Source organism: Sinohyriopsis cumingii, chromosome 3, assembly GCF_028554795.1.
Source record: "Sinohyriopsis cumingii isolate HCF-2022 chromosome 3, ASM2855479v2, whole genome shotgun sequence".
NCBI classification, from domain to species: Eukaryota; Metazoa; Mollusca; class Bivalvia; order Unionida; family Unionidae; genus Sinohyriopsis; species Sinohyriopsis cumingii.
In genome coordinates, this window is record NC_142963.1 from 2,623,323 (window position 1) to 2,648,022 (window position 24,700).

The 24,700-nt window shown below is 36.5% G+C and overlaps 1 protein-coding gene and 1 long non-coding RNA gene across 2 annotated transcripts in view; one reads left to right on the forward strand and one right to left on the reverse strand.

Annotated features, from left to right (window-relative positions):
• The window catches only part of LOC149802350 (cGMP-dependent protein kinase 1-like), a 383,724-nt gene that overhangs the window by 60,908 nt on the left and 298,116 nt on the right, over positions 1-24,700 (forward strand). The gene's annotated exons all lie outside the window — the stretch shown is intronic.
• The window catches only part of LOC149802351 (uncharacterized), a 39,808-nt gene that overhangs the window by 11,810 nt on the left and 3,298 nt on the right, over positions 1-24,700 (reverse strand). Inside the window, exon 2 of the long non-coding RNA XR_016419899.1 lies at positions 20,537-20,655. This is a non-coding gene — a long non-coding RNA (uncharacterized LOC149802351). The remainder of the gene's footprint in view (positions 1-20,536; positions 20,656-24,700) is intronic.

Consider the following 24,700-nt stretch of genomic DNA (forward strand, 5'->3'; position numbering starts at 1 on the left):
TGAATGATGGGTTTGATCTGAATTTGATATTCGAATGATGGGGTTGATTTGAGTTTGATATCCGAATGATGGACTGATCTGAGTTTGATATCTGACTGATGGGTTGATTTGAGTTTGATATCTGATTGATGGGGTTGAGTTGAATTTCAATATATCTGAATGATGGGGTTGATTTGAATTTGAGGTCTGAATGATGGAGTTAATTTGAATTTCATGTGTGAATGATGGGCCTGATTTGAACGCGATATCTGAATTATGGAGTTGATTCGAGTTTGATGTCAGAAAGATGGGGTAGATTAGAGTTTAATAGTCGAATGATGGGGTTGATTTGAATTTGATATCCGAATGATGGGGTTGATTTGAGTTTGATTTCTAAAAGAGGGGTTTGATTTGAGTTTGGAATCTAAATGATGTGGTTGATTTGAATTTGATGTCTGAATGATGGAGTTAATTTGAGTTTGATGTCTGAATGATGGGGTTGATTTGAGTTTGACATTTTAATGATTGGGTTGATTAGAGTTTAATAGTCAGATGAAGGGGTTGATTTATCCGAATGATGGGGTTGATTTGAGTTTGTTTTCTAAATAATGGGTTTGATATGAGTTTGGAATCTGAATGATGCGGTTGATTTGAGTTTGATATCTGAATGATGGGGTTGATTTAAGTTTGATATTTGAATGATGGGGTTGATTTGAGTTTGATATCCGAATGACGGGTTTATTTGAGTTTTGGTATCTGAATGATCGGGTTCATTTGAGTTCGGTATCTGAATGATGGGGTTGATTTGAATTTGATGTCTGAATGATGGATAGATTTGAGTTTTATATCCGAATGATGGAGTTGATTTGAGTTTGAGATATGATTGATTGGGTTTATTTAAGTTTCATAGCGGAATGATGGGGTTGATTTGAATCTGATATCCGAATGATTGGGTTGATTTGATTTTGATATCTGAAGTATGGGGTTGATTTGAGTTTGAGAGTACACAGCTAGGTTTCACTTCTTTTGTACGTCTCCTAAAAAATTGCTAGCTCTGCATTGTATCTTCATACTCTGAACTTCAATGGTAAATTATAACGAAAATCAGCCAATAACATAATTTTAAAATAATGTTTGGTCTTTTAAAATTTCATAAGTGCGCTTTCAGAAATAGCAATGTCTACACTATGACAGTAGGTTTCTGTATTTCATTGAGAGGGAAATTCAGCATACTTTGTGATATTTCAAGTTCATTTTCCCAGGACACAGTAGCAGTCATTTTTATCAGCATCACACAGCGCATAATTTTCTCTTTTATAGCGATCAAAATTAATGTCAATTCATGTATGTGAAAGACATTAAATAAATGTTAACTTTATTTACGCTGGTAAAGTTGTAGATCAAATATCTTTGATTCGTGACTTCCCTTTTGTCATCCGTGACCAAATACGACGGAGCGGAACCATAAGGAGCAAGATGCTGTGGTTATATTATTTAATTTTGGTTGTATAGTTGCGAAATTGATATTGCAAGTATCTAAACAGTCCTTCTGAACAATTATAATGTATTTATTCCACAGAACAGTGCCAATTGTTCCAAACTGTCAAATAAACATTCTACATCTAGTAAATACCTGGATAAAACTGATCCTTTTTTTAAAACGTGCATTGCATTTTCTCAACACAGCAACCAGTGCTATGCTAAAAGATAGGAACATCAAAACTTGGCAGTTATGCCTACGATACCACTGATAAACTGTACATATTAAACAAGAATGGAACGAGCATTCAAGTTCACAGCTGTCAGAATGTCCGAGTGTTGTTGTTGTTGTATGGTTTAACGCCATTTTTCAGCACAAGATAGGCTAAACATCGCGGCTAGTGTAAATGGTGGATAGAAAACCCGGGAAAACAACGGAAAAAACACTGACCCACGAGAAGCTACTGGCAAGCTTTCTCACATACCCACATTGGCCGAACCCCGAGACTCAAACCCACGCAGACAGAGGTGAGATGGCAGTGATCCGTAACGGTCAGCGCCTTAGACCAGTCAGCCACTTGGGGCCCCCTGTCCGATTGCAAACATGTACCAAGTATTTGGACATTAGAAAATATCAGCATGCAGGCATGTTTTTCCGTCATTTCTTTGCTTTAATTTTGTTACACATGAATTAAAAGTACACAAAACTTATATATTTTCTCTTTCATTTGATCTAACATAAAATGTGTAAGTTGATTTTATGTCTCTATTTAAGACTAATAAGAAGCTACTCTTATGTTAGGTGTTTAGGCTCTAATAAACAGTAACAAAAGAAAGACTGAAAATAATAAGCTTTGAAAAATTTAACAAATAATGTATTTCCCTGGAAAAACACTGTAAAAATGAAAACATAAGAACTTATGGTTTTAATAATTAAATCCAAAAAATAATCCAAGAATAATCAACGATTGAATTTTAGAAGTTCTAGTAATGAAATGTTCGAATGAATTCAGGTTTGAGCCCCGACGAAAAATCCAAGATGGAAGGCGATGACTTATACTGTAGTCTTTATGGGGCTGTATCGTCTACAGTTCTTTTTTTATTATTCCACAGTCAATAATATTCTTGTGTTTGAATTTCCGAATAAAATTTACAGAAATGTCTTTGTTCATGAATTCTGTATGAGTACTCAAATATTTCCAGGAAAAAGAATTGATCTTTTAGAATCCAAATAATTTGAATAAAAATTAACATATAATTCCAAACTGCCACAAACAGACATTTTCCAGTGTAATGAAAAAAGCCCAACTGAGAAATATTAGACATCGGTATAAAACCTGACTACTGCGCATTTTCTGAAAAATCCAGAATTGCGAAATAGAGGCTGTTTACATATATAAAAAAAATATCACGTACTCCTAGTATGACCTTGATAAAAGCCAATAATTTTACTCGAGAATAAAATAAAATAAATAAAAAGTTGTTTACTTGTGATTTCTGAATCAATGTCGGGAACCAAGTCAAAATTAAAAACTTTTTTTCTATTATTAGGGATTTATGAAAAGATTCAGGCTAAACTGAATTTTCTGGAAAATATCAAATTCATAGTAAGCAAAATTACATTATATTGACACGTAATGAAATTAAAAATAAAAATATTTAAAACTTAGAAGCAGACAATTAAATTAAATCAAATATACGTAACACTACTTGTTTATTAACGTGAGCAAGGTAGGCGTACATAGCACCAACCTTAATGTTCTGTTTTATTCAGAAATCATGCATTGCGTTAATTTGTCTTATTGTTCTGCTCCAGAGTTTCGCAATTTTTGCACAAGGAGGACAATTTTAAGAAGAGTTACCCCCCTGATTCCCCCCAGTAGTAATCCTTGTGGTATAAAAAGAAATGTATATATCCTATGTGGGGTTTAAAGAACCTATAATTTTCGTTCTTTTGATATCTGAATTATGGGCTTGCTTGGGTCTGAGTGTATAAAATCATAGAAAAGTGCTACCTCGGGATGATTAATTCCACTTACTGAACTTAGAGAGTAAACTATGAAAAAGAGCCGATATAATTTTTAAGCTTAAAGATATTTTAAGATTTCATAAATTCACGTTTAGAAAATACTTTTCCTGTACTGTAAATATTTGTCCCTGTATTCAAAGGACAGGCAGAGTTAATGAACTTTGTGCTTTCTCTCAGTACACGGAAGCAATCGGATAGATCTGCTGTCTACTTTACATAGCACATATTTTTCTTAATAGTGGCTAAAATTAAATTCAATCAGACTAGGTAAAAGAGGTGTAAATGTGTGTTAACTTTCTCTACCTTATTAAAGTTGTAGAGCAAACAATTTTTCCCTCTTTCAGCCCAGTTTTCAACGGTGTACCTGACACCCTGTGATGAACATATACTACAAGAACGCTGATCACATTCATTACTCCAACTTTACGTTAACAGCAAGTAATCTGGAAAGCTTTCAATAATTGGTTAATATCGTCGAAGCTTTCAATAATTGGTTAATATCGTCGAAGCTTTCAAAGCAGTCTAGAGATTTATGAACTTTAAAATTATTATTGTTTATCTTTATTGGTTGTGTTGTTCTATTCATTCTGGAGGGAGCCGAGGTAGCTATCTTGATAGAGCGTTTGACTCCAATCCAAGAAGGGTAGCGGGTTTGATAGCCTCTCAGGCCAGCCCATGTCGGCTGCATTTTTGTGGCCTTGGGAAAGACACTTAATGCCCATTTCCTCAGCACCATATAGCCACTGTTGTGTTACAAGTGTTGTTAAAACCCGCAACAACAAGCTATTCATTCATGTCCATAAGGGATTTAGTATGACAAGTCGCAAGCAAAAAATCGTCTCCAGAACAGCCTTTTAGGATGTTTAGATAATGATTCAATCCCACTATCAGGAACGCACAGTCTGCTGTATGGCATCTTCTGCAGCGAACCCTTGTTATTTTCCGAAGAAGCAACAATTAACCAGTTCAAGTACATTTAATATATATTTTTAGCTTTAGAATCCCATGGTCTACACATTCAACATTATTTGTAGAATAATATATCCCTGAGCCCGGTTAAACAGTATAGTCAAAGTATTCTGATTTGGTTATGGCGGTCTAGACAGAACCAAGTATCCCACCGGTGACTTAGTTGCACGTATGAGTCTGTATGGTGCACCGACAAAACGATTTTATCCAGAAAGCCGTCATGTTTCCCATGATGTTCATTTTACAAATAATTACAGGGTCTTTACTCGTTCCCAAATTTGATACAGTATTTGGCTGGCCATAAGTCATAATTTCGCTGTTCTTCTCGCCGTCTTCGTTTCTAGCAAAGCCTATGTCTCACAATTGCCCCATGTATATTCATGATCAAGCACGAGATGTTGAAAGAAACACAAGATATCGGACGAAGAAAGACGAACACTCTCATGGGCTTTTTTTAACAGCTCTTCACGAGAGAGTTTATTCAAATATTACCTGTGGTATTTGGTAAGAACTTAGAAACACTCCAAGCCACAATTGTAATTATTCTCCGACATTGGGAATGTATTTGATATAATCAATATATCTTGCCAAAGGGTAATGACATGCAGGCTTAGAAAAGATGGAACGTCTTTAGCCATCTGGTGTAACGGCAAAGTGATTGGACTTTATGAAGGAAAAGCAAGAGATCTCCTAGTATCTAAGTGTAAGGCTACTTGAATATCCGTTAAAAATTACCCGTATGTTTTCCATGTCGGAACCTGTTTAATCGTTATCTATCTTTCTTATACAATTTTACTGGGTTCATTTACACACGCATATGTATATACTTACTGCAAAGTTTCGTAGGAATAAACTTGCATCTAAAAGTGACATTTGCGTCATCATAATTCCCCAAAGTGTATACTAAATGAACATACTTTAGTACCGCTGTAATGCTATGAAATGGTATTAGATATGTTGCATGACACACCAGTCGCTATCCAAACAGCAAGGGCATTGTGTTAAAAATTCAAATGTATGTATTGCTGGAGAAGAGGTGAATAATATATCTTCTCTAGATTAATATCACCGTGACTTATTCTGAATTTGTTCTCTACTACTGGGGTAATTGTATTTTCCCTTAATGACGAGCATGTCAACCGACCGAGACCTTTTCTATATATTTTGCTGTATTCAATGTTCTAAATTTTCTTTTAAAGAAATGCGATTTTTAGTTCCTTCTTAATTTCCCATGATATTGGTTTCTACTTGGAACTTCTCCAATTTTGAGGCAGAACATTAAGTTATTTAAGTCAACGAAGAAGAGCGAGAGAAGCAAATTTAAACTGCATTGAAAGAAAGGCCGAAAGTATTTCTGACGGAACACGAACCTGTCTGTTTGGATAATAGAGAGAAATTACTCTGAAACCAACTTCAAAAGCATAAAGGAAATTTTGTGTCAGTCTGCTACGACATGAAAATCAGTCGACTGCATTTCTATTCCTTCATTTCAGTCTGTTCTCTAAACAGAGTGCAGCCTGACTATCAAAAAAAAATATGCTACAACCTGATGTAATCCTTATTTGATCATCTCGGCACACCTTATCTTAATCGGCTTATGTCTTTGAGGATTAGTCAAGGGCTAATATATTAAGATAAGATTTAGTTTGTTATCTTGGGTAACAGAGTTCCAAAACAATATGTATGTATGTATGTATGTATATATATATATATATATATATATATATATATATATATATATATATATATATATATATATATCTGTGTGTGTGTGTGTGTGTGACGGAAATGACAGAACCAACTCAGTATATTTCCTTTTTGCTGTTAGACTCCAGGAGAAAAAATGACCGAGGCTTATTTTTAAAAAGAAATGTTCCTGCTTTTAATGTTCGAAAATTGCCGTCCTCTATTGGAATCACGTACGATTTATGGAATGGCTTTGCATTTTCAGATAAAATATATTCTCTGTTATGAGTAGTTTATGCTACTTCGGGCATATACTTGACCCCGAAAGGCATGCTATTGATGTTAATAGCCCGAAATCAGAATAAAGTTGATAATTCAATCTACAGAGCTGTGCAACGTTGTATGACTACGTATCAACATAGCCAAAGACGATATTTTATTTTCCCTAGCAGCTAACTGGGGTTAGTTGTTTATAAATTCCTCTTCACATTTATCGTTCTTGCCATCTAGTTACTTTGCAATTACATTCTTATCGCTTTTGAATCACTTCAGATTGGTTTATTTGTTTGGCGGTAACAGCTTGACAAACCTTACTTGAATTTGAGGCGACGTAAATATTTACCTTCGATTGACGGTCAACGACTTTGCGTATGCACTCTTTTAAATACCCAAACAACCTCGAAGTTCCATCAATAAAGAAAGTTTCCTTCCAGTGGCAGCGCAAGGGTTCGAAAGTTTTTAGTGGCACCCATACTTTACTACCGAAAACAGCTATTTTGTCAGCCACACCCCATCCCCCCACTATAAAAAGAAAAATATATTCTGTGAAGAATTGCCCTAGTTACACTAAGATGAATGTGAGATACCATGAAAATTTCAGCTGCAAAAGAAAAGCTACCGACTGCGCCCCATCTTCGCCAGGCGCCCACATGTACCGCCCTACCACCACCGCCACTGTTTCCTTCTGTCATGGAAAACATGCTTTGCCTATTGGTTTGTATTAATTCAGAAAATATCTTGCTGTGGGCGAATGCATTAAATATGTGCTTTCAACTTTTATGAAGCTAGTTCCTCTTTAGACCAACGCCAAAACACCGCCATGTTTGCTTCTGTTTTTATTTTCTGTTTTCTCCATCCTGGTATCCTCTTGCACTTCTCCTTCTTAATGTCGACGATAGTCATGAAATTAACCGCTATGACACCCACAACTTGACAACCATACAGGTAATTTATCAGCACTAACATCATCAATATCGTCGCCATTTCCGCTGTTAGCATCGTTGCTATAATTTTCTTCACCGTCATGTTCATCCTCTGTTCTGCTCGTCCTGTTTTTCCTTAGTGTGCCGCTTCATTGTTTTTTTTTTTTTTCATTTTGCTTTAATCATTTACTTTATATAGCACATATTTTTCTTAATAGTGGCTAAAATTAAATTAAATCAGACTAGGTAAAAGAGGTGTAAATGTGTGTTAACTTTCTCTACCTTATTAAAGTTGTATAGCAAACAATTTTGCCCTCTTTCAGTCCAGTTTTCAACGGTGTACCTAACACCCTGTAATAAACATATAATACAAGAACGCTGATCACATTCATTACTCCAACTTTACGTTAACAGCAAGTAATCTGGAAAGCTTTCAATAATTGGTTAATATCGTCGAAGCTTTCAAAGCTTTCAAAGCAGTCTAGAGATTTATGAACTTTAAAATTATTATTGTTTATCTTTATTGGTTGTGTTGTTCTATTCATTCTGGAGGGAGCCGAGGTAGATATCTTGATAGAGCGTTTGACTCCAATCCAAGAAGGGTGGCGGGTTTGATAGCCTCTCAGGCCAGCCCATGACGGCTGCCTTTTTGTGGCCTTGGGAAAGACACTTAATGCCCATTTCCTCAGCACCATATAGCCACTGTTGTGTTACAAGTGTTGTTAAAACCCGCAACAACAAGCTATTCATTCATGTCCATAAGGGATTTAGTATGACAAGTCGCAAGCAAAAAATCGTCTCCAGAACAGCCTTTTAGGATGTTTAGATAATGATTCAATCCCACTATCAGGAACGCACAGTCTGCTGTATGGCATCTTCTGCAGCGAACCCTTGTTATTTTCCGAAGAAGCAACAATTAACCAGTTCAAGTACATTTAATATATATTTTTAGCTTTAGAATCCCATGGTCTACACATTCAACATTATTTGTAGAATAATATATCCCTGAGCCCGGTTAAACAGTATAGTCCAAGTATTCTGATTTGGTTATGGCGGTCTAGACAGAACCAAGTATCCCACCGGTGACTTAGTTGCACGTATGAGTCTGTATGGTGCACCGACAAAACGATTTTATCCAGAAAGCCGTCATGTTTCCCATGATGTTCATTTTACAAATAATTACAGGGTCTTTACTCGTTCCCAAATTTGATACAGTATTTGGCTGGCCATAAGTCATAATTTCGCTGTTCTTCTCGCCGTCTTCGTTTCTAGCAAAGCCTATGTCTCACATTTGCCCCATGTATATTCATGATCAAGCACGAGATGTTGAAAGAAACACAAGATATCGGACGAAGAAAGACGAACACTCTCATGAGCTTTTTTTAACAGCTCTTCACGAGAGAGTTTATTCAAATATTACCTGTGGTATTTGGTAAGAACTTAGAAACACTCCAAGCCACACTTGTAATTATTCCCCGACATTGGGAATGTATTCGATATAATTAATATAGCTTGCCAAAGGGTAATGACATGCAGGCTTAGAAAAGATGGAACGTGTTTAGCCATCTGGTGTAACGGCAAAGTGGTTGGACTTTATGAAGGAAAAGCAAGAGATCTCCTAGTATCTAAGTGTAAGGCTACTTGAATATCCGTTAAAAATTACCCGTATGTTTTCCATGTCGGAACCTGTTTAATCGTTATCTGTCTTTCTTATAAATTTTACTGGGTTCATTTACACACGCATATGTATATACTTACTGCAAAGTTTCGTAGGAATAAACTTGCATCTAAAAGTGACATTTGCGTCATCATAATTCCCCAAAGTGTATACTAAATGAACATACTTTAGTACCGCTGTAATGCTATGAAATGGTATTAGATATGTTGCACGACACACCAGTCGCTATTCAAACAGCAAGGGCATTGTGTTAAAAATTCAAATGTATCTATTGCTGGAGAAGAGGTGAATAATATATCTTCTCTAGATTAATATCACCGTGACTTATTCTGAATTTGTTCTCTACTACTGGGGTAATTGTATTTTCCCTTAATGACGAGCATGTCAACCGACCGAGACCTTTTCTATATATTTTGCTGTATTCAATGTTCTAAATTTTCTTTTAAAGAAATGCGATTTTTAGTTCCTTCTTAATTTCCCATGATATTGGTTTCTACTTGGAACTTCTCCAATTTTGAGGCAGAACATTAAGTTATTTAAGCCAACGAAGAAGAACGAGAGAAGCAAATTTAAACTGCATTGAAAGAAAGGCCGAATGTATTTCTGACGGGATACGAACCTGTCTGTTTGGATAATAGAGAGAAATTACTCTGAAACCAACTTCAAAAGCATAAAGGAAATTTTGTGTCAGTCTGCTACGACATGAAAATCAGTCGACTGCATTTCTATTCCTTCATTTCAGTCTGTTCTCTAAATAGAGTGCAGCCTGACTGTCTCAAAAAAAAAATGCTACAACCTGATGTAATCCTTATTTGATCATCTCGGCACACCTTATCTTAATCGGCTTATGTCTTTGCGGATTAGTTAAGGGCTAATATATTAAGATAAGATCTAGTTTGTTATCTTGGGTAACAGAGTTCCAAAGCAATATGCATGCATGTATATATATATATATATATATATATATATATATATATATATATATATATATATATATATGCATGTTTGTGTGTGTGTGTGTGTGACGGAAATGACAGAACCAACTCGGTATATTTCCTTTTTGCTGTTAGACTCCAGGAGAAAAAATGACCGAGGCTTATTTTTAAAAGAAATGTTCCTGCTTTTAATGTTCGAAAATTGCCGTCCTCTATTGGAATCACGTACGATTTATGGAATGGCTTTGCATTTTCAGATAAAATATTTCTCTGTTATGAGTAGTTTATGCTACTTCGGGCATATACTTGACCCCGAAAGGCATGCTATTGATGTTAATAGCCCGAAATCAGAATAAAGTTGATAATTCAATCTACAGAGCTGTGCAACGTTGTATGACTACGTATCAACATAGCCAAAGACGATATTTTATTTTCCCTAGCAGCTAACTGGGGTTAGTTGTTTATAAATTCCTCTTCACATTTATCGTTCTTGCCATCTAGTTACTTTGCAATTACATTCTTATCGCTTTTGAATCACTTCAGATTGGTTTATTTGTTTGGCGGTAACAGCTTGACAAACCTTACTTGAATCTGAGGCGACGTAAATATTTACCTTCGATTGACGGTCAACGACTTTGCGTATGCACTCTTTTAAATACCCAAACAACCTCGAAGTTCCATCAATAAAGAAAGTTTCCTTCCAGTGGCAGCGCAAGGGTTCGAAAGTTTTTAGTGGCACCCATACTTTACTACCGAAAACAGCTATTTTGTCAGCCATACCCCATCCCCCCACTATAAAAAGAAAAATATATTCTGTGAAGAATTGCCCTAGTTACACTAAGATGAATGTGAGATACCATGAAAATTTCAGCTGCAAAAGAAAAGCTACCGACTGCGCCCCATCTTCGCCAGGCGCCCACATGTACCGCCCTACCACCACCGCCACTGTTTCCTTCTGTCGTGGAAAACATGCTTTGCCTATTGGTTTGTATTAATTCAGAAAATATCTTGCTGTGGGCGAATGCATTAAATATGTGCTTTCAACTTTTATGAAGCTAGTTCCTCTTTAGACCAACGCCAAAACACCGCCATGTTTGCTTCTGTTTTTAATTTCTGTTTTCTCCATCCTGGTATCCTCTTGCACTTCTCCTTCTTAATGTCGACGATAGTCATGAAATTAACCGCTATGACACCCACAACTTGACAACCATACAGGTAATTTATCAGCACTAACATCATCAATATCGTCGCCATTTCCGCTGTTAGCATCGTTGCTATAATTTTCTTCACCGTCATGTTCATCCTCTGTTCTGCTCGTCCTGTTTTTCCTTAGTGTGCCGCTTCATTGTTTTTTTTTTTTTCATTTTGCTTTAATCATTTACTTTATATAGCACATATTTTTCTTAATAGTGGCTAAAATTAAATTAAATCAGACTAGGTAAAAGAGGTGTAAATGTGTGTTAACTTTCTCTACCTTATTAAAGTTGTAGAGCAAACAATTTTGCCCTCTTTCAGTCCAGTTTTCAACGGTGTACCTAACACCCTGTAATAAACATATAATACAAGAACGCTGATCACATTCATTACTCCAACTTTACGTTAACAGCAAGTAATCTGGAAAGCTTTCAATAATTGGTTAATATCGTCGAAGCTTTCAATAATTGGTTAATATCGTCGAAGCTTTCAAAGCAGTCTAGAGATTTATGAACTTTAAAATTATTATTGTTTATCTTTATTGGTTGTGTTGTTCTATTCATTCTGGAGGGAGCCGAGGTAGATATCTTGATAGAGCGTTTGACTCCAATCCAAGAAGGGTAGCGGGTTTGATAGCCTCTCAGGCCAGCCCATGACGGCTGCCTTTTTGTGGCCTTGGGAAAGACACTTAATGCCCATTTCCTCAGCACCATATAGCCACTGTTGTGTTACAAGTGTTGTTAAAACCCGCAACAACAAGCTATTCATTCATGTCCATAAGGGATTTAGTATGACAAGTCGCAAGCAAAAAATCGTCTCCAGAACAGCCTTTTAGGATGTTTAGATAATGATTCAATCCCACTATCAGGAACGCACAGTCTGCTGTATGGCATCTTCTGCAGCGAACCCTTGTTATTTTCCGAAGAAGCAACAATTAACCAGTTCAAGTACATTTAATATATATTTTTAGCTTTAGAATCCCATGGTCTACACATTCAACATTATTTGTAGAATAATATATCCCTGAGCCCGGTTAAACAGTATAGTCCAAGTATTCTGATTTGGTTATGGCGGTCTAGACAGAACCAAGTATCCCACCGGTGACTTAGTTGCACGTATGAGTCTGTATGGTGCACCGACAAAACGATTTTATCCAGAAAGCCGTCATGTTTCCCATGATGTTCATTTTACAAATAATTACAGGGTCTTTACTCGTTCCCAAATTTGATACAGTATTTGGCTGGCCATAAGTCATAATTTCGCTGTTCTTCTCGCCGTCTTCGTTTCTAGCAAAGCCTATGTCTCACAATTGCCCCATGTATATTCATGATCAAGCACGAGATGTTGAAAGAAACACAAGATATCGGACGAAGAAAGACGAACACTCTCATGAGCTTTTTTTAACAGCTCTTCACGAGAGAGTTTATTCAAATATTACCTGTGGTATTTGGTAAGAACTTAGAAACACTCCAAGCCACACTTGTAATTATTCCCCGACATTGGGAATGTATTCGATATAATTAATATAGCTTGCCAAAGGGTAATGACATGCAGGCTTAGAAAAGATGGAACGTGTTTAGCCATCTGGTGTAACGGCAAAGTGGTTGGACTTTATGAAGGAAAAGCAAGAGATCTCCTAGTATCTAAGTGTAAGGCTACTTGAATATCCGTTAAAAATTACCCGTATGTTTTCCATGTCGGAACCTGTTTAATCGTTATCTGTCTTTCTTATAAATTTTACTGGGTTCATTTACACGCGCATATGTATATACTTACTGCAAAGTTTCGTAGGAATAAACTTGCATCTAAAAGTGACATTTGCGTCATCATAATTCCCCAAAGTGTATACTAAATGAACATACTTTAGTACCGCTGTAATGCTATGAAATGGTATTAGATATGTTGCACGACACACCAGTCGCTATTCAAACAGCAAGGGCATTGTGTTAAAAATTCAAATGTATGTATTGCTGGAGAAGAGGTGAATAATATATCTTCTCTAGATTAATATCACCGTGACTTATTCTGAATTTGTTCTCTACTACTGGGGTAATTGTATTTTCCCTTAATGACGAGCATGTCAACCGACCGAGACCTTTTCTATATATTTTGCTGTATTCAATGTTCTAAATTTTCTTTTAAAGAAATGCGATTTTTAGTTCCTTCTTAATTTCCCATGATATTGGTTTCTACTTGGAACTTCTCCAATTTTGAGGCAGAACATTAAGTTATTTAAGTCAACGAAGAAGAACGAGAGAAGCAAATTTAAACTGCATTGAAAGAAAGGCCGAATGTATTTCTGACGGGATACGAACCTGTCTGTTTGGATAATAGAGAGAAATTACTCTGAAACCAACTTCAAAAGCATAAAGGAAATTTTGTGTCAGTCTGCTACGACATGAAAATCAGTCGACTGCATTTATATTCCTTCATTTCAGTCTGTTCTCTAAATAGAGTGCAGCCTGACTGTCTCAAAAAAAAATGCTACAACCTGATGTAATCCTTATTTGATCATCTCGGCACACCTTATCTTAATCGGCTTATGTCTTTGCGGATTAGTTAAGGGCTAATATATTAAGATAAGATCTAGTTTGTTATCTTGGGTAACAGAGTTCCAAAGCAATATGCATGCATGTATATATATATATATATATATATATATATATATATATATATATATATATATATATATATGCATGTTTGTGTGTGTGTGTGTGTGACGGAAATGACAGAACCAACTCGGTATATTTCCTTTTTGCTGTTAGACTCCAGGAGAAAAAATGACCGAGGCTTATTTTTAAAAGAAATGTTCCTGCTTTTAATGTTCGAAAATTGCCGTCCTCTATTGGAATCACGTACGATTTATGGCATGGCTTTGCATTTTCAGATAAAATATTTCTCTGTTATGAGTAGTTTATGCTACTTCGGGCATATACTTGACCCCGAAAGGCATGCTATTGATGTTAATAGCCCGAAATCAGAATAAAGTTGATAATTCAATCTACAGAGCTGTGCAACGTTGTATGACTACGTATCAACATAGCCAAAGACGATATTTTATTTTCCCTAGCAGCTAACTGGGGTTAGTTGTTTATAAATTCCTCTTCACATTTATCGTTCTTGCCATCTAGTTACTTTGCAATTACATTCTTATCGCTTTTGAATCACTTCAGATTGGTTTATTTGTTTGGCGGTAACAGCTTGACAAACCTTACTTGAATCTGAGGCGACGTAAATATTTACCTTAGACTGACGGTCAACGACTTTGCGTATGCACTCTTTTAAATACCCAAACAACCTCGAAGTTCCATCAATAAAGAAAGTTTCCTTCCAGTGGTAGCGCAAGGGTTCGAAAGTTTTTAGTGGCGCCCATACTTTACTACCGAAAACAGCTATTTTGTCAGCCACACCCCATCCCCCCACTATAAAAAGAAAAATATATTCTGTGAAGATTGCCCTAGTTACACTAAGATGAATGTGAGATACCATGAAAATTTCAGCTGCAAAAGAAAAGCTACCGACTGCGCCCCATCTTCGCCAGGCGCCCACATGTACCGCCCTACCACCACCGCCACTGTTTCCTTCTGTCGTGGAAAACATGCTTTGCCTATTGGTTTGTATTAATTCAGAAAATATCTTGCTGTGGGCGAATGCATTAAATATGTGCTTTCAACTTTTATGAAACTAATTCCTCTTTAGACCAACGCCAAAACACCGCCATGTTTGCTTCTGTTTTTATTTTCAGTTTTCTCTATCCTGGTATCCTCTTGCACTTCTCCTTCTTAATGTCGACGATAGTCATGAAATTAACCGCTATGACACCCACAACTTGACAACCATACCGGTAATTTATCAACACTAACATCATCAATATCGTCGCCATTTCCGCTGTTAGCATCGTTGCTATAATTTTCTTCACCGTCATGTTCATCCTCTGTTCTGCTCGTTCTGTTTTTCCTTAGTGTGCTGCTTCATCGTGTTTTTTTTTGTTTTTTTTTTATTTTCGCTTTAATCATTCTCGTCGCTCTCATTGTTGTTTCCTTGTATCAGTCAAACAAGATGTTACTTAAACGTTTATCCAGATATGTTTGACAAGCGTTTTGTGTTTATTAGAATATCTGAAAACCATGTTTGAAAAGCGCGCTGTGTTTATTGGAATATCTGAAAACCATGTTTAAAATGCGTTTTGTATTTATTGGAATATCTGAAAACCATGTTTGAAAAGCGCGCTGTGTTTATTGGAATATCTGAAAACCATGTTTGAAAAGCGCGCTGTGTTTATTAGAATATCTGAAAACCATGTTTAAAATGCGTTTTGTATTTATTGGAATATCTGAAAACCATGTTTGACAAGTGTTTTGTGTTTATTGGAATATCTGAAAACTATTTCTGAAATGCTTATGGCACTCATGCTGTACGGAGAATTAAAAAAATAAAATAATAAAATAATCAAAAGAGACGGTACCTTTAATATGTCATGATCGTTCTTTATATTGGAGAGCTAAATTTAGATTTGTATTATGCGAATGCCTGTACAGCTACATTAGTCACGGTATGAATAAAAAATAACCTGCTATAAATTACCTGGCCATCATATATTCTCATAAATAAAACATGATGGAAAAGCAAATAGCCAAAATCGTCGTGCTTCGCGATTTTGCAGGAAAATCATTACCTTGGTTTGCAATTAAGGAATAATATCCACATTGAAAGGAAATCAAACAGGAAATCGTCTCAAGGGTCAGAACTCTAGTTGTCCATCATGTTATGGTATTTTGCTGTAGCTTTATCTCTCTGGCTTGTAGTAGTTTGAAATACCAGGAACAATTGAAAAACAAAAACAAAAAAAAGATAAAAAAAATTATTAAAAAAAAACCAATCAGTGGATGTAGGAATTCGAAAGAGCGTCCAGTTTAATAATGTTCCTTTCGAACATGAAAAAAATCCGCACTTTTGCATTATGTTTCAGGGCTATCCATATATCCGCCATTATGATCCCAAAAACTCCTATAATTAAAAAAAAATATGTACTTCTGTTTTTTTTATCAATGTTTAATGCATGATATTGTATAACAAACAAAGAAACGCACACAGACAGCATGGCCGACAAGATAAAACCTACCGCACTAGAGCATTCAATGACAATTCATGTCACAAAGATCAAGATTGCAATGATCCACACACAGACACATATACTCACACACAGATTAGTGAGGAAATAAAACATGATTTTGTGTACAGATTAAAGTTATTAATCTCGTGTCAATAAAAGCATCAGGACTTTCGCTGTTCATTATGCTCGGATAATTTGTTACACTGTAGATGTTGATATACATGTATATGCAGGACATTATGCTGGTAGCTGTAAGTTTGCTTTGTCGTTAACATGAGGCCATTTCAGGTAGATTGTTTCGTTATCTCCCGAAATAACACATCTCATAAGGTATTGAGAGACATTGCCAAACAACCTCTTATGTCCTCTGTAAGTATGACATCATGTTAATATTATAGTTATACCGCTCAAAGCAAACAATACCTTCTCGACTTTTCTCTCGTACATTCTCGTTTCTTTTCTTGTTGAAGGAACATAAGTAAATAGTTAAGTTGTAATGCAGACATACTAAACTATCTTATCAAATGCAAATACGAATTCAAATACGGCAACTTTGCACTTAAAGATTCAAATGAAAATTTATCTTAAGAGGCAGATTTGTTGCTACTGTTTTTAATGGCCCATGGTACAACACTGGTACAGCTTTATGTAAGGTGAATGATATGCTTGGAAATTGAATATGTGGAGATCTTTGGACTTTGTCTCTATCTAACTTTAGTCAGTTTCTAGTAAGGAAAAAAGAACGTTGATATCCAAACAATACCTTTTCAGGTAGCTATGATATTGGATAACTTATATTTAAAATATCTCAACAAATTAATGAATGTAAATATTAAATCTCCAGGGCCGACAAGAGGGTGGCAACCGGGGATATATCCCTGGTCCCCGGGCCGACCAACACTTTTCAATTTTATAAAAGAAAATTTGTGTTTGAACAAGAACTAGGAGAGGCTCGGGTGTTTCTTACCACAGGGCCCGTGATCGCTCTCTGCGGCCCTGTAAATATCTGAACAAGATAATATATTATCTAGCTTATATTTGAATATACATCGATCACTTCGTCCTTGTCAGCGCACAGGGACATGCATTCGTCCCGGGAGAACTTTTATGGGCAAGAATTTACGGTACATATTTTGAATCGTAAGTTTAGGAACTCAATGCATGGACTACGTGATATAAATTGCTGAATCGTTTTGACAACAGTACATAAAATCGGCCATCCCGAACGTTATGTTATAACCGCTTGTGGCAAGTTATTGCCCAAGACAGCATGTTTCACCAAGACAAGGAAAGCTACTCACTACAATGATACATGTAGTCTTTGTTATTGACACTTACTGATACCATAATGAGCATGTACAATCTTCTGGTGACATAGGACTACATGTGTTCCTATCATGTTCCATGTATGGCTCTTGGCATTTTCCTCAAAAAAGGCGAGGATAGACTTGCTTTACATTCGAGCATGTTCCTCTGGTATGTCGGAAAATGTTTTTACATTGCACCTCACATAAACCCTATTAACCTGCTTTTGCACATTGTCACATTTTGTACCCGTTCGTCGCCAGTTAGTGTAGTCCTTGCCTTTTCCGGTGTAAATATACATACAAATTTCAGCCAAATTTTGAATGAAACAAACCGATTGATTATCGATGCAAAATATCAAGGCAATGAAGGCTAGACAAAATTGTTTTTTGTTCTTGTATTAAACTGATATGAGGTGGGGGGGGGGTATTGACGCATTTAGTGGATTCCTGTTTCATTAAAGCTTGGATTCAGCATAAATTGCCACCATTTTCCTGGGGATTAACTCATAATCATTGAGAAAGAAAAATATATACCCAGCCGGTGTGACGCCAACATGTAACTGAAGAAATGGACTGACATCATGTCATTTTTCTAAATGTCAGGTCGTGTTATTCAGAACTCATCACTAGGACAACAGATTCATTATATGGTATCGAATACTAGTGATTGAAATAAGCTGGACCATACTGACGCTCCATTACCTTTCTTCCTTTTAGAAATTTGCCTCCATCCCTCGGGGTATCCCTGAATTAGTATCTGAATACCCCATTTTTCATTTCCTTTCCCAGCATGCCATCCAGAAAAGAACAGTCATGGGATAAAATGAAAAATCAGAGCAGAGTGATTCGGGTCAGTTCTGTTTTCTTTTCTTTTCTTTTTGTTCCTCCTCAAAATCAACAAAATGAAACTTAGAAAATGAAACAATGAACTCCTTTCCTTTTGGATCATTAATTTGTTTTAAAAAATAAACGGCAGGCGTTATATCACCTGTTAGTCTTTGAAGATAAGTGGCTGAGTCATATCCTGTGCTATATTATCGCCATAGTTACAGGGTTAACATAGAGTGAATGTATCCCATAAGTTTTCAGAGGTCCTAAATTAGTGTAATTTTAAACAAAGAATGGGGATCAAGGTGGCCTCCTTTACTATCCGTTTGCTTACATATGCACATTTGTTTATCCACCACTGCTACCATCACGTTAAAAGCCAGCATAGGTCAGTTATCGTTCAACGTACAGTATGCAATTTAATTAATTAACTCTGCCAGTAATCAGGAAGTTTGTTTTGAAAATATTTCTTGGATGGCCACTTTTTGATATATTTATGGGTTATTAGTTAAGACCATCTATCAGTAGCACGATTACAGTCGTCTGCATCCGGAAAGACCCTTGAATTGTTGGACATGTTTTGCAATCATGTGGTTTATAAAACGGTTGTTGAATTGTATTCTGGCGCGGTCTCTTTTGATAATTTCTGTTGTCTGGATTTGTGTATCCATAGCAGCTCTTATTGTTGATCAGTTAGGCAAGCTCTTGATTCCGTCTCTTACATTTTCTGAGTGTGTCATCGGTGATTTAAAAAAAATAGACAAATAAAAACCATTTGAAAGCTAAAGTTTATAATCAATTTAAATTTAGAATTTGTACAGAAAACATTATAGTTCAAAGTAAAGGACACGCAATAAGATCTTTTAAACTAAAACATGCACAAGATACTGCAGATTTGATATTATTCGCTGCCACATTTTCGAAAATTAAACGTTTTGCCAGTGTGATAGACCGTAATATCTACATGGAAAAGTGCATTTCTCTCAACGATCAAATCGATAAAATTTAAAAATTGTCGGAATCTAGATTGCAGTGCAGTCCAGAATCATTCCGTCCAATCGTCATCGCTCTCAGCTCAGAATATGTGCTGGCGGGCTTCTTTCTAACCCCCCTCAAATTCGACTTGAAAAGTTAAAGGGTTTTTCGAACATGTGATCTTTATACTCGTTGGAAGAGTCTGACAGAGGAAACGACATAGAAATTGCTTTTCTTGATTTGAGGGATAAATTCTTTTAATAAAAGATTAGACTGATAAACCTGGATGAGAAATGGTTGATAAGGAGAGGACGATGAACAATGGAATAATGATTGGTAAGGAGCTAAAGCAAAGGAGACTATACAATTATGAGTACAAGTCGCCTAATAAAAAATGGCTTTGCGGAGAGATGGTACTTATAGGACATTTTAACAAGAGCAACCTTATTACACGATTCCTTTATAACTGACTGGTGATGATGTTTTAACCGTTGCCTTGTGTAATTTGTTGCTAATAGTTTTTAAAAATCACTCAATACGCGTTTGGAAGGATTTTTTCCCCAGCATTTTGTAAGCTGCGAATGCGAGTTTTCATTTGTTACCTGTATTCAAACCTCTGTCTGCGTGGTTTCGAGTCTCAGGCTCCGCCAATGAGGGTACACGAGAAATCTTGAGTCACAGTAGCTTCTCGTGGGTCTGTGGTTCTTTCCGAGGTTGTCCCGTGTACTTCCTCCACCTATACTGGCCGCAGTGTATAGCCTATCTTGTGCAGAAATATGGCGTAAAACCCTACAACAACAACCTTTATATAAATACTGCAAAATAATATGCATGGTGTTTTTTATTTTCGATTTTGTGCGGCTTAACGCCATTTTTCAGCATATGATATGCTATACATGACGGACAGTACTATTAAGAGGAAGAACACGGGATGAACCCACGAGAAGCTGCTGAAAAACTTTCTCACATATCCAAACTGGTGGAGGCCAGACTCTATCTCACGCGGACAGAGGTGAGGTGTGTACGTGATCAATAAAGGCGGGCGCCTTAAACAATTCGAACACCCGAGGTGTCGGCGTTAAGTTGATAGAACGTCTTATTTGCAATAATAGCTGTGGCGAAAGAAAACACAATGAGACAAGTGAAGAAACAAATAAAATACCTTGCGATTTTCCTTCATTGTTGATGGAGGGAATCATTCACCATATGGTCCATCTATAACAATGTCCATTTCTTATACTCCACTACCATCCCACTTGGATTTGTGTTTGAGTTTATAATCTGGAATGAAATTAAGGCTGCAGAACATACAATGAATACAAACAAGTCACACGTCTTATCAACCACGTTAATCCCGACATCCAATACACCACGTTAATCCCGAAAAAGACAAAAATGTAGTATCCCGAAGCTTAACAGGGTTAGTGTTCTACGTCACGATGAACATCTCGTGTACAATGTGGAACACCAGAGATGTGTTCCATACACTTCTTCCTCGAATTCTGTCCATAATTACAGTCAAAGTTAAATTGTTCTTATTCTTGCAAATATTTTGAATCCAGTAAAGAATCAGAATAAATCATTTTTATATAGGTGCTTTGTAAAGATCTTTTTTTATTTGCCGTAAGTGAAAATATGGAAGGGAATGTATGAATCAGACATACACAATAAATTTGAGTGAAACTGACATTTTTGTGTTGTTTATATAGACTGGACCGTCGCAAGTTTGCGCTTGAAGAAACGGCACCCCGGGCGAGCATAACCTTAGGCGCCTTCACAAAAGAAAAGATATACCGCAAACTCCGCGAGGTGCCCCTCCCCCCCCCCCCCCCCCGGGCTTTATCGCCCGCCTCTTGCGGCAGCCCTAATTATGTGTAAGAAAATCGTTGATTTTATCTGCAGTGGCCTGGTGAAATTTGTCATAAAATCGACGAAGTCGGCCTGACCCAAAGCAAGGAAGCACGATAAAAAATAAAGGCGGGACAATGAACCATGACCAAAAGTAAGAGACATACAATCACGTAGTATTAACTAGGTTGTGTCTAATTAGCTTTCCTGCTACGACATACATTTTTAATTGACTCACACATCCCTGGTTGTGCCGCAGCTGGCCAGGTAGCAGATTGGGCGAAATAATGTTTATAATACATTACTTAGTGTGCATTCTTTTTGTTTAAAATGTGATCGTTTTAATATTATTTTTTTGTCTCGCAGTTCTCTTTACTAGATCGTTTGTGTTGGTCACAATCAAGAGGGAAATGTACATACCGCAACAAGTGACAATTATGTCTGTTCTGGCAAATTTATAATTGGTGTTTGCTTGTTTAATTTATTATTTTTTTGTTAATGGGTTGAAGAGACGGGTTATATTTATTTGTCAACTGTTCTTTTCTCGTATTTCACAACAATATCCTCGTTCGTGAATTAATTCCTCATTTGTTTTCATTTTGTCGTACTTGTTTACATTTAATGTTTTAACTGTCAGGAGCAAACGTATTCCCGATAATTAGCAAGACGCCAAAGGCGTGAAACGTTCCTCACATTGCTGGGAGCAAAATTATAATAATAAATGCATTGCCAGTAAGCAAAGACGTAAAACGTATGAAAAATATGCTAAATTTACATTATTTACAGGGGCCCCGAGTGGTCTAAAGCGTTCTCTGTTACGGATCATTGCCATCTCACCTCTGTCTGCGCCGGTTCGAGTCTCAGATTCAGTCATTGTGGGTATGTGAGAAAGCTTGCCAGTAGCTTCTCGTGGGTCGGTGGTTCTTTTCGGGGTTTTCCCGGGTTCTTCCTCCACCATTAATACTGGCCGCCATGTATAGCCTATCGTGTGCTGAAAAATGGCGTTAAACCCCACAGCGACAACGACGACGACATTATTCACAGAAAACTATTTATTAATGAATTATTATTACTATTATTATTATTATTATTATTATTTGATGTGGCAAATGTATGTTTACATGCATGACTCGATGCATTTGTCATAACAGTTTTTGTCTTTCTTATAGATGTATAATATCGTATATATCCATTAAATGCGCGTACACAACTGCGAAGAGAGCAGACACAGATTTGCCCATATATTATATGCTCTTAGAACTAGATCTGTGTTGTTGTTTCCACTCAGGACTTTTCTAAAGCGAACCTCTTAGACCCGGACATACTAGAGTATTATGCGAGGGTAGATCATAGTATGCCCTGTTTGCAGTTGGATGCATATTCTGTACGGCTGATTAAGGTCAGTCATTGATTATTTTACGTCTCTTCGAAGAAATGCATTAGTGTTTCTTTACTTTGTATTGATTTTTAAAGCTTGAGTTTTAAAGAACGTGCTCATTCATTAAATTGGTTCTTAAAACGGAATAATTGGCAGAACACCGAGTTTTGTGGCACCTTATTGTAACTGTACTGTAAACAACATAAAAGTGCCAGCTCTGCTGATTTTCAGCATTCCCACAAGACAGACAGTTATATAATCTTTGCTTTTAATGCCAAATGCAAATTTGAATCCTGTTATTGAGTTTTGTGACCTCCTCCTCAGAAACGCATGCTTCGTTATCAATGGCAAGGCAGTTGCTATTTGTGTGTAGTTTTATTAGGAAACATACTGTATTATACTCGCTTATGAGTCGACTCAAACTGCAAACAACTAAGATCTTGATCTGCCGTAGCACAATACGCCTGCATATCACGGTCTGTTTTGTTCTTCTGATTATTCCAGTATATAAAAAAAACACAGACCCAGACCTACCGGTGCATTATGCGATGACAGATCTGCTTCTGTGCAGTTTACAATTTGGCTTGACTTATAAGTGAGTACATACAGTGATTGCAATGGTACTCGACCCGTTGCCCAATTAATTGTTATACGAAGCGTGTAGACTACAAAAATTATTATGTATATTTATAAATATAGCTGTGGACAAGACCATTATTTTAATACACAATACGTGAGCTGACAGTCAAAGATGAATGGAGTTCCGACACCTCATATATAAATTAAAAATTAAAATGGATTTGAGTGTTGTTGGCAAGGAGACGCTATCTGTATAACATATATTTTTTTAGAGCTATGCACTTGCTAGCTACGATGTCGTAGCCTCAATTTGATTTGTTGTGGATAGAATCTACGAACTGATCCCATATCATGTAATGGAGCAAAAAAATCATCACTTAAGTCAGAAAAACAAACAGTGTTGAAATCTACTACATAAGTATAATCATGTTGTGAAAGAAATTTGGCTTATTTTGAATTTATTAAGCCCTTAAACGAAAAAATCAATTGGCATGGTTACACTAACATCACCGTGTCCGCCATGAGAGATAACGCGAAACTCTTGCTGTGACCCCTTTTCTACATAAGGCTTGCCAGACCATATTTGGATATTCTACGCTATGTTATTATCAATCAAGTGGCGAATGATGGCTTCTTGGTGGAATTTCAAAGTTGCCGATAAACCGTATTTACTTTTAATGCTCAGAATTTCTGATTCAAACCGCGCCAAATTTTTACTATGATTTGTTTACCTTTTTTAAATAAGGCCTCAATGTCCTTATATGGCACACAAAAAAAGAGGCTGAGAACGGAAGTAATCATTATTTGAACTAATATGGCGGATGATCTAAACGAAAATATCGGATAAAAAAGGTAAACGAGAATTTACAACTATTTATGCAATGATTTTCGATACACCCGGTATTAAATAAGAGGACTAGTCGACTTATTTGGTTATATGCAAGGAATATGTTCAAATTGTTGATATTAGGCTAAAAGAGCACCGGGTGTGAATCACACCCGGTTTTCTCCATTGACACGTATATGCTCATGTTAGTACCCTGTCCACGAGGTAGGAGTAGGAGTACTAATATTAGTACTATGCACTTACAAGCAAGATACATAAAATGGGTATTTTTACAACACGTTTGCTTTTCACATCTAAAGTTCTTCTTAGTTTCATTTTAATTATACGGGATTTTAACGAACTCAGACTTCACGAATTGTCGGTCAAACCAAAGAACAAATGAATCCCAAAATAATTTGTTTTATTGTGTTGGTTTCCGCAGAACATTTTGACATATAACTGGCTATATCATGCCGAGACGTGTCATTTCCAAGGACAAACGGAAGCAACCGACCCAGACTGGCTTTGTCTACTGGTCGGGTGTCGAACCCGTGACTTATACACTGCGGTTCTGAAATCCAGAATGAAAAAACGACGTTGCAATCGTTTAATCCACATTTTTCTGCCTGTTTTTTTTTTTGGGGGGGGGATGGGGTGGTGTTTGTTTAAACGAAAATTTCTTCATTAGCTAAGAG